This window comes from Thunnus thynnus, chromosome 19 (genome assembly GCF_963924715.1).
Source record: "Thunnus thynnus chromosome 19, fThuThy2.1, whole genome shotgun sequence".
Taxonomy (NCBI): Eukaryota; Metazoa; Chordata; class Actinopteri; order Scombriformes; family Scombridae; genus Thunnus; species Thunnus thynnus.
In genome coordinates this window covers 22,068,993-22,080,163 of record NC_089535.1, presented here as the reverse complement: position 1 = coordinate 22,080,163, position 11,171 = coordinate 22,068,993, and the positions used below count along the sequence as shown (strand labels likewise).

The 11,171-nt window shown below is 36.8% G+C and overlaps 1 long non-coding RNA gene across 1 annotated transcript; it reads right to left on the bottom strand.

The window, feature by feature from the left end:
• Positions 1 to 8,572: 8,572 nt before the first annotated feature.
• On the bottom strand, positions 8,573 to 9,819 carry LOC137171377 (uncharacterized). The gene is made up of 3 exons (XR_010924751.1): positions 9,732 to 9,819; positions 9,504 to 9,627; positions 8,573 to 9,018 (listed from the first exon to the last, which is right to left on the bottom strand). It is a non-coding gene; the product is annotated as an uncharacterized lncRNA (long non-coding RNA).
• Between the last annotated feature and the right edge of the window lie 1,352 nt (positions 9,820 to 11,171).

The window sequence follows — 11,171 nt, the reverse complement described above, 5'->3', positions numbered from 1 at the left end:
TTTTTCCAGTCTGCCACCAACAAGACTGATAGCATTAATGTCTGCAGATAAACTCACTGACCTGTCATTTCACGTTATCACATTCATAGCCTGTGCACTGTATTCACGACCTGTCTCCTTATACTGGTGATAACCTCGGGGCTGACAAAAGCAACTGCAGGTTAGTATTTCACTTCATGGGGTGGGAACTCTCCAAAAAGTCCTTCATGTTAAAAAGTTATTTCTGAATACCACCAGAGTAAGGTAATGTTCAAGTAGCATCTCTTTTATAGCAGTCACAAAACATTAAAAGCCCCTATCCAAACACAGTTATTGAACTATTTGTGTATTTCAATGGGTGCTTGCCAGGTTAAGGGGTTTATTTAATAAAATGGTGATGTTATTAAGGAAGGTGGGCTGACATTTAGAATTGTCCAAAGTCCTTGGATAATTTCATGTAATTCTACTACTATTGGTTGGGTGGTTAGTGACCATGAAAATCTGTTTGCTCAAACCCACTTCTCTCTATTTACATGTTTGATTCATCAGTATGAATGACAGATTTGTTTTTCTTCTATGTCCAAGGCATTAGGTAAAAGGGGTTGGATGGGTGGGGGTTTGGGGATTGGGTGTTCCTGGGTAAAATGCATTTCTTATCTTGTTGATTGCTGTTGCTTGACTGCATATACTCACATGCTCATATTTTTCACTTAAAATGTTATTGGTTTCTATAAACATTCCTCATCTCCATACCTGCCTAGAAGACATCAATTCCTTGCTTGACAAAAAAAAGGAAGAGATAGAAAATGGTACAAAATCTGCAGTCCTTGTTCTGTACAAATATGTATTCTGACGTTCAGCTGAAGCTATTTCCTATTTATTTGTCCTGGGATTCTGTTTTCTTGCTGAGCTGCAGTTGAAAGATATATACAAAAAGGGAATTTTGTACTGTGGAGTTTTGTCCACCATCTCCTCCTTTGGAGTCACATTAGCAATTGATGTCAGGCCCAATATGGACAGGAGGAATGATTGCAGCAACCAAAGGTTTTTTCAGTGCACATACATACTGTATAGGCATGTGAGCATTTTATTGAAGTTCCTGAAATCCCTTTACTCTCTAGCTTTGTGCTATGAGAGATGGGATCTGACATTAAGAGAAAATACTATTGCTTTCTTGCTTTTCTCATTGTTTTGAAGTGGATGGGCCACAGTTGGAAAAAGGTGATGTCATGCTTGTGTGCACCAAGAGTTTAACAATATCTGAATCAACATGTGGGATGTTTCTTTTTCTGAACTTTAACTTTGATTTTTGCTTATTTTCTCACAATTTAATTAATATTATAGAGTCACTTCACTGACTAATGTTGCCATCAGAATCAAGACTCCATACAGAGTAAACAGCCCTGCAGGCTCCTGCTATCGGTGCTTTTTCAAAGATGATCAAAAGCCTGCACCTGACTCCAGTTCAGTTTATTCCGTGCCTTTATTGTACTAAGGACAGAGAGTGCAGTCAGGAGTATTGAAAACAAACAAACTAAAAACAAATCTCAATACCCACACAACATCCATAAATTCCAGACTATAGCTGACTTATTCAAACTTTTTGTGAACAAACAACAAGGGGCAACATTTTTCTTTTTTAACACGAGAACCTCCAGGGGTTGCTATATACCTAAAACCACCAGCAGGTAAAAAAAATAAATAAATAAAAATTATCCATGCGTGCGCCTGCCTACTGCATTTATAATACTAAAAAATGTACTCTGTCATTGTGTTAAGACATTGTCTTCACAAAGGAATATCTGAAGTCATGAAATGAGTTTGTTTAATCATCACCTGTATTTTGGTCCTGTTGTTTTACAATCTAAGTCACTTGCATGGGCATCAGTATAAATCAGCCTAATTGACACTGAAAATGGGTATTAGAAGAAAATATTTCCATATTTGGGTGATGTGATATTATTATAAAATGACATTCATAAAATGACATTCATCACATAATGAGATAACCCATGTGATTTTAATGACCAAATTAGTCTAAATATCCCAAATAGACAATTATGAGCCATAATAATAACAATATACAACTACCACACTTATGGGTGATACAATGCCGTGATAAAATCCGCATGACAATGTCAAGCGCACAATTTCACCTAATCAATTATTAATTTAGGCATTTGAACAATGTGTGAATAAGAGAACTTGACCAAGAAACTTGAAGTAACCGTTAAAGCTTTTTTTTATCTATAACGTCATAATACAAATATATGTTCCTCTTTTGGTGTTCTGTTCATGAAAACGGAGTAATGGTGTATTCAGACCAAACGCAAAGCAAGTTTTCTCATGCAGCGCAATTACATACAAAGTCAATGCAAAGACATGAATATGCATCCATGCAACTTGAAAATGTTTCAACTTGAGCAAAAAATTTGCACAGCACTTTATGAATGTACTTCATGAACGTATAGAGAGGAGAGGGGAAAAAGGAGAGAGACTGTAGGGAAATAAGAGAACCCTGACCTGGTATTTATGATTTCATAGCTGTGTCAGCTGCACAAGCACCAGACAGTTTGAATATGCTTTACTTTTAGATAGGGACAGTGTGAGAACAGAGCAGGTTTTCATCTTGATAGTCATGAAGTGGCATATTAATGCTAATGTGAAAACAGGTTTGAACACTTTGGACTCAGAGGGATTACAAGAGCCCTTTGAAGTGCATACGAGAAGTTTTTTTCTTTTTTTTTTTTTTAGCTTGTAAATTGGCCTTTAATGATTGACACTTAGCTGTACAGGAAGTTGACCACAGACTCACCCTCCCAATTACAAGAAGACAAAGATTTTGTAATAGACTTACAGAGAATGGACCTCTGTCACCCTCACTTATGTCAAATTTAACACTGACCTCAAAGTAGTACAAAGAAGGCACTACATAAAAGATAATTGCCATTAATGAAAACAACTAGATCAGCAAGACTTTGGATGAAAAGCTTTATTTTATATTAAAATGAGAAAGGGACAAAACAGACCTTTATGAATGAGCTTCATTTTAATTGTGATAGTGAAAGATGTGGCTTGTATAATAAAGATGAAAATCCCTACGCAGTTTGCCATAACGGCTGCTACAGGCTGCTAGTTTCTGTGTTTACATTCCTTCAGACTCAGAGACAAACATTTGAAATCATTAATGTAAAAATCATGTTCATTTAGAAAGTTGGAAGAGGCTGGCACAGCTGAGCTGGCAAGTGCAACTTTAGCATGACCCACAATTCCACAGTAGTCACATTTATAGGAAATACATCTGGTCGGAATAAACCAGAATAATCCTTTAAAAGTGTATAGGGGAATATAATACATCCATTCCAAGAATGGATATACCAAGAACATTGGTGACTGCAGTTGCCTAAGCAACCATAAACAATGTTCCCCGTTTGATATTAGATGTTACTTATGTGATGTGATGTTAGTTTGATGTTTTTTCTAACACAGAGTGAATCACCTCTACCCAGCTATCAGTAGAAACCTTGAGCTGGGCAAGAAGGCCTACACAGAGTAACTGCATATTGAAGTCTTTTATCAAGCATACACCTTGCAGTTATTGCCATGTATAGAGTGCCCTAATTAGTATGTGCTCTGATAAGTGTAATTTGTTTCATTACCCTTTTGTCTGTCTGATTAAGATCTTAATGACTGAAACGTCACATTTTAATATTTCCAAAGTCTTTTACTTTGTCGGTTCCATTGATCTTCTATAATGTCAGTATTAATTAGCCAGTAGCTAAATGACCTGAAATAAAGTTCAGACTGTTTCAAAATGCCATTTCATCTTTTACTGTACATTTTTTTTAAATCAACTGCCCGATGAAAGGCTCTTGCACAAATCATTAATCATGTTTATTTCCCTCTAGAAAGAACAAAAAAAAGATTTACAGTACAGTTATTATCTAACTGACTGTTACTCAGTATTTGATTAAAAAGCATAAGACCGTTGTTGACAAATTTAGTCTACAATTCTGCATAAAGCAGTCTTATACAATAATACTACATCCAATTCATGAGTGAGTGAGTAAAGCTTTTCTCAGAAAGTGTTATGGAGAGATCAAGATCACATTGCAAAAGATAACAGAATAAATTATATGTGCAAAAACCAAAGCAAGATCGCTGTGACAATCAAAACAAAACAATCATTATACACATCTTATTGAAACAAAGGGAAATTTTATTAAAAATATCACCAAGTACAACCGTGACATCCTTCTGAAGAATTCAGTTCAATTCTGTATTGTTGATTTTCCTCTATAACTGGATGATTTATGAATAAAGGCTATTGAACACAGCTTCTATATTGCAGTTGCATCTACCATTAAATGATAGATTGTGATTATTAAACACTTGACACAGTTCATCAAACACTGTGAATGCCAGCATGCACAACCTCAGCTAAAGTAAAGAGAAGCTGTGAAAAAGATTAATGGGAAATGGATTGTTTTTGCTATTAAAACATATAATAGAAGCTCAGCCAAGTTTGGGTTATAAAACGTTTACTGCTGAAAAGGTCAAAATGATCTTCTTTATATGCATTGTACATTTAAGGAGACAGATTTAAGCAAATAAATATATGTTCAGTATTTTCAATACAGCCCTGGTTATTCAAACAGAAAAATAAAGTCAGACAGAAATTTGGAATTCTCCACACTTTCTATTGAAGAAAATATGAACTTAAATTATACTGCAGCTTTTTCAAAGTAGGAGAAAACTGTTTTGTACCATTAGTGATTTACAGCAATCTGTTCCTTTACAGGACTCATCACTCTATGAAGTTTTTATTTCATTCAGAAAGTGGAATCTTAGCACTCTTTCCCATTAGATGTTTGTTTGTTTTGGTTCATTTTATTTCAACACCTGCTAAGTCATCAGCAGCTGCCACATAATCGGTGCTATGTTTGTTGTGTCTTAAGAGGGAGGTCTAGCTAATGCTAACTGTCCCTCTTTCATGCATCCAGTTCTGGGGACAGCAAATGACCAAACTATGAAAACTCACAGCAAGGGGCACTCCTGTAATCTCAAAACTTCCTTGCATAAGATTCAAAGGTTCGAACTTTGTGAGTGCTAAAATCACAAATGGCACAAACAGCAAAAAGCAACAACATCCCTCCAGCTTGTTAATGGCCTGTGCATGTGTTGGAACTGAAGTGATATTGTGAACCATTTTTAGTTATCACACTGTGCTAAATAAGTAAAACTTACATTTCTTTTTGGTTATTAAAGTTTTGACCTACAAGTATACAAGTTAGAATAAACATCAAGGAAATGAGTTTAAATCTTAGTTTGACTTTAAAGAGTACATAGAAGCCAGCTAGTCTCAGTTAGGCTGACAATTGGACACCAGAGCACTGATAAATTCAGTTAATTTATACCACTTCAGTCCTGATTTGATTTTGTTGCCAAAGGATCTACTTGCTACAGGTACAGATTATGGTACAAGGTATGGTTACAGGTACAAAAATCCACAGCTGCAACATATCTCCATTCTCCAGAAGCTGAAGAACAACTCACCAGACAAAATTAAAATGAGCTGTTGGAAAAAGATGAGGCAAACAACACAGTTCAGATTGAAAAAGTGGAAGCACTCATAGTTGACCAGGGAGCAAATCCATACTAGGATGCTTTTCAGGAGAACCGACTCACTGCAAGTAATTTCAACCTAGTGCTCAAAGTAGCAGGCATGGCAGTTCTACCAATGTCTGTGCTGAATGATTACTGAATGATTTATCAGGTTGCAAGTGGCAGTTCAGTGGGGCATCACACATGAGCAGAATGCAAAAAGGAGGGCCTCCAGGTTCTGAGCAGACTGCAGAAGGCTGCAGCCATCTGGGATGTCTGGAGCTGGGGACAATGAGAATGTTGCCGGTGAGAGCTCCTTACAACATGGCCCAGCAGGGTTACAGGGTTGCCAATACAAGGATACCAACATCTCATAGGCAGGCAGATTTGTTATTTTTGCCTCTGTCAATTTAACTGCTCTTAGTGCAATACAGTCTGGGTAAACAGATTTACAAGACATAACCTAGAGGCTATACTTTTGAAGCATTTTCATATGCAGCTGCACTTTACTCAAGATATCATCTGCAAGATTGTGTAATACATTCAAACAATTGTCTTTCCTTAAAACAATGCACACAACAAATAACCTTACTGATCCTGCCCTGAGCATCAGGACAATATCTAATGTTAGCCACCAGTTTAACATCAACTGTAGTTGCACATTTAACTTTACTACTTGCAACATTCTCCAACTAATGCTGTCAAAGTCAAATCAAAACAGTCTTGAACATGATGCTTTATGCACAATGAGGCAACATATCTGCCACTATTAACTGAATCACTTCTTTTGCTAATGTTTTAACTCACCATGGTAATGAGTTATATGTTAAGTGTTTTATATCCAGTGCGGGTGTTCACAGAGCTGAAAAACCCAGAGGGCTTATGATGTGGCTCTCCTCATTAAAAAATACACTTCATCTTGCTTATGCAACAGCTATTAACATAGTAAGGCAACATGAGGCAACTCAAACAACTCCCAGTCATCACACAATTACCCACATTTCCATTTGGTTAAATTGCATCTGTGTGCATTAAAATGAAGAAAAGGATTGTAGTTCCTTATATTTTTTGTCAACGAATTTGAAAACCTTTCATTTTGAAACACAACCCAATTTAATTGCATCACTGAAATGCAGCGTTCTTGCTCTGAATATGTATTTAAGATGGTCGTCTTCCTTGATCATTCAGATTCTGGTTCCATTGGGTTTAATAAGTGAAACAGAAAAAAACAGTTGGAGACAGAATGTTATACTGTTCTGCACTAAAGATGTTCTCAAATTCAACAAAAGAGGGAACATTGTGGTCATCACTTTAGGCTCATCAGGGTAATATGACCTGAGCTGTAAAGGCTGAGGTGCTACAGTAAATAAAGAATATCTTTTGCAAAATTGTATGTGTACAATGTCTTCAGTTGAAATATGAACAGCAGGAGGCAAACAGAGACAGAAAGAGAGAGAGAAAGAGAGAGAGAGAGAGAGCTTTGACCATTTCAGCACCATGGAGAGAGGCACAACCAGATACTGGGTCAAACGCATACTGTGTTTAAATGTTTCAGCACCATGGAGAGAGGTGTAAAGAGCGACTGGTGTTGGGTACTAATTAAGGATGTCAATTTTGGGTGATTTTGCTTTCAATAGACCGACACCCATTAACTGATAACTAACTGGTTAATTTTTGTGATGTAACTTTCGTTTGTGAGAGCAGTCCAGCAGTTGGTTGTCAGAGCTAGCTTGTCTGCCCTGGTTAGCTTCACGTTTAGCTCATCCTTCTTCACCTCAAAGTGTTTTCAACACTGATTGAAACTGATTCCAAGCAGATTTTGAGTTTGAAGTGAGTTGGTCATACTGGAGTACAAAATGTCAAACCCTTGATTTTTGAGTGTGCTGTTGATATACATTATTCTCTCATAATGCAGTACACCAAGGAAATGGAAGGTGAAAAAGCTACAGGACCACATCAGAAAACATTTTAAAGGTGTAAGTATTGTATCATTTTTGGTTTTCTGTTTTTCTGTTTTAGTATAAAACAAGTTTGGTGATTTCTTGAATATTAACTACCAACAGATTAATATATACATTACTATATATACTTATATTAATGTATACAGCAGTATATGCTGTATACAATTAGTATGGTACTTATATTTACTATTAATGGGGTAAACTGACTGTCAGTTATCTGTGGTCATTTCCACTTAAATCCATTGTTTGAGGCACAGGTTTTAGTTTTAAGTTTTTCCATGTTTATATTCCGCTTAACAAACCAGATGCTGCTGTCCTTTTGCACCCAAAAGTGTCAGAGTTAGGAACAGCATTTGCCAACCTCCCTTAGGTTGCTAGGAAGTAACCACTTCAGTGCTCTGAGCTCATAACTCCAAGCTCTCATCTCACAGCTGCAAGCTGCTGAGTACATAAGTAACACCACGTAAAACATTAGTTGAAACCTCCAGAAACTCAAGACTCTAGCAGTGGATGCTGTGCAAGCACAACCACTCCCTCCAGGGAGCTCTCAGATCACACAATGAGGTCTGAACATGCAAAGAAGACCTGCAGAGGACAAAGGAGGAGGATGCTAAAACCATCACCACAGCACAAAATAAGGAGCAAGGCATGCAAAAGTCCGAAAACAGATTATAGCAATCTCCAATAGTCCCTTACACACTGGACAAGCAAAGGCCCGATACCCACAATGACAGAGACAAACATATATAAATCAATAAAGAAAAAAAATACTGAAATAAAGATTTAAAAAAACACTAACAAAATAAGCAAAGATGAGAAGAAAACAAAACACATGAATTCCACAGTATGCATTGCTTATGCATATCTTATTAACAAGGAGGTCACCTAGCCATGTTGATACAATATGCGATTTTAAGGCACTTGCACACAACCATGCAGTTTTGGAAAGCACACTGGGCAATGTCAAACTTATTTTATTTTTCTGTCACCATAACACACCAAGCTCTCCTGCAACATGAGGCCCAACATTAGAAATCAATCAAATAAATTGTGGCAGTAAAACATTAGAACTTTATTAACGTTACAAAATATATTTTATGGGCAACTACATCCGCCAAACTTTACAGAACAAACATCTTCAAGAAGCTATCTTTCACTTATGTGTTAGTAAAGAAAAGCTTCTTGTTGTCATGGACAACAAATTGAGTTCTTTTTCTGTCCACCTGACAAATGTTCATCTAACAATCGCTCAGTTTTTAGCTCTAGTTTGCTCTCTTTTCTTGTTTTGCTATAGATGGTGGACTTCACCAGCCACTTGTTAACTGATTATCTCTGCCATTTCATGCTGGGCAGACAGTACAGAAGAACAGGTACTGTCTGTGTGTCTGAGCTTGTTTGCTGGATGTAGCTGTTCGCAGTTTTATATGAGGAAATTGGCGGGAGCCTTTGGGGGGCCACCACACGGTAATATAGACTGGTGAAGCAAAACAATGGGTTAAAAACAGCTAAGAGCTCTACAGAGCTGCAAAGTTGGATGTTGATTCTCAGTGGGTTTTGTACAATGAGTAACCCTTTCAATTCATACATTTATAGATATAATAGATTAAAATATAAATATGTATAAATAAAAACATTGTTGCTTAATTTACAGAGAGTTAAACTAAAAAGAAGGCAAGCACTATAGTGTTACAAGCCACCATTTTGTTGCAAAAGAATCTCCAAATGTACATTCAAATGTTCATATCAGATGACTTGAAGCTTTGAATTAAAAGTGGTAACACTTAAATGGAGAATGAGTACGACAGACATTAGTTTACTGCTACATAAGTCATAATACATTTTCGTGTATTGCACCTAAACAAACCATACTCAAGTGCAAAATGGCCTATCACGAATATCATCCTGCTAAAGGGACATTTTTTCAGCCACTAATCTGACCCAGTTTCTCTTACTACTTACCTTCCTGTCTGTCCTGCCACAATGGCACAGTGGAGCTGCCTAAAGGAGATTTGCATCCACCCCTGGGCTTTACAAAAGAAGTTGGCACTTTGCTAACGATAATAAGGATTGCCCTCATTTCAGTCTGAAGAGACAGGAAGAGAGCGGAAGAGGATATTAGCAGCTACAGTCATCAGGTAATTGTGACGTTAATCATGCCATGATATTTTAGTACAGCTGACCCCTCACCTGCACACCTCCATGTCAGCCAAGCACGGGGAGAGCCTGTGAGCCATGTGAGCACATGGAAACAGAGAGATGCAGACTAAAATGAAAAGTCCTCTTTTAATCATCACCAGCTCTTACAACTATAGATTATTTGGCATTTCAATACTGTGTTGTCAATAGAGTGAATGATTCAAAGACAAGAAGGTACAGCTCCCATTTAGTCCCCAGTGGATCCCTAAACACACACAACCACTGCAACAAGCATAAATACCACAAGTACTGCATTTATAGACTGAGCTAAACAAGCATGCTTTAAAGCAGTCAGTAAAAAGACAAAGTTACCAATAACAAATGCACTTGAGACAAGTGCAGCTGGTGCACTCAGAAACATACTGTATGTAGCTTGGAGTTCTCATATTCCTAAAGAGGTGAGGACTAAACTCTGTCCTTTTGGGTATACATACATAGCTCATATGTTTGGATTGCAGGTCTTTAACATTGATGTGCAAACCATCCACCAACACAAAATGTGTATTTAGGTGTAGTGCTAATCAATACTTCAATACTTACAATCTCTGTTTGGATTCAATGCATTTTCTAAAGATTACGGTTTATACTGTGAAGCTTTGCAGAAATGCCAAGCACAATCCTGATTGGTTATTCATGCAGTACACCTCAGTGGCATATATGTCCTTTGTGCTGGGAGAGCAATGTCTTACTAGAATTAAACCTGACAGGGTTATTTCATTTAGGTTCTGTGGGTGGACCAATAAAGAGGGGGCAGAGTGAAATTAATAGAGGAGATTCTTTCTCCCAGATATGTCCAACAGAATTTCATTAGCAAAGGAGAGGGTGAGAAAAACTGTTTGAAAGGTTTGTATGGTAATGGGACTGCCTTTCATTCAAGTTAAAAATCAGTTCATTCTCTGAAAGTTCTTTAAAATATTATAGTTGCTTTACCTTATTCTCACTGTTACATTATATTAACATGATTAGGTAATATATAAGAAAATTTAAAATATAATCAAAATTTAAAGCCAGTTACCTTAAGTTCCCAGCATATAAGAGACTGAATTCCAAAAGACCAAGAAGGATCATATGCCACTAAGAGCTTTTCTAACTTATATACAACACTGCATGTAGCAATTGTAAAAGTTTTCAATTTATAAGATACTTGTATAGAAGAAAATTTTGTCTACACTCTAACTCTAACTAAGACTGTCCTCACCAGAAAAAACAACATAAATGTAAGTGTACTGTGAATGTACATTTTCTTGACAAATGACATTTAAGCAGCAAAGGCAAAAGTTGCATGATATTGTTTTTGGATGTCAGGGTGGACGGTTGATGTTGATGTTGATGTCAACAAGAACAAACTAAATGTAACCATGACCACTAAATGTTTTGCTTAATGTAACCATGACCACAATCTCCCCCCATAGTTTTAGTTGCCTAAACTAA